General features: G+C 58.4%; 1 protein-coding gene across 1 annotated transcript in view; it reads left to right on the forward strand.

The window, feature by feature from the left end:
* Window positions 1-399, forward strand: part of VSIG10 (V-set and immunoglobulin domain containing 10) — an 8,762-nt gene that overhangs the window by 257 nt on the left and 8,106 nt on the right. The gene's annotated exons all lie outside the window — the stretch shown is intronic.

Genomic DNA, 399 nt, shown 5'->3' on the forward strand with positions numbered 1-399 from the left:
GGTAGAGGGGGGCTGAGGGGAGGGAAGCGAAGCGGTGACGGTGTGTGGGCCCGGTGCCTCAGTCCGCCGTGCTCCTGAGGGGAGCCCTAACACTGACAGGGTTGGGTTGGGGTTTTTTTTTTGTGTGCTGAAAGTAACAAGGTTCCCCTTTGAAAACAAGCAGGGCAGACGCTGAGGGGGCTGGTAGAAGCAGGGGGACTCCTGCGGAGCTGGTTGTAGGGTCGCGGTGCCGTTTGTCAGGGAAAGGGGGAAGCAGGGAGGGAGAATGGGGGATATCAACAGCTGCCTTCTCTTATGGCTACTCATGCCAGGGTGGGTTTCGTCTCCTTTTTCAGTACTGTGTGCTCCCCTGAGCGGTGCAGGGATGAGGGTATTGGGGCAAGTGGTCCAGCAAAATGT

Source organism: Charadrius vociferus, unplaced genomic scaffold (assembly GCF_000708025.1).
Source record: "Charadrius vociferus isolate BGI_N301 unplaced genomic scaffold, ASM70802v2 scaffold917, whole genome shotgun sequence".
NCBI lineage: Eukaryota > Metazoa > Chordata > Aves > Charadriiformes > Charadriidae > Charadrius > Charadrius vociferus.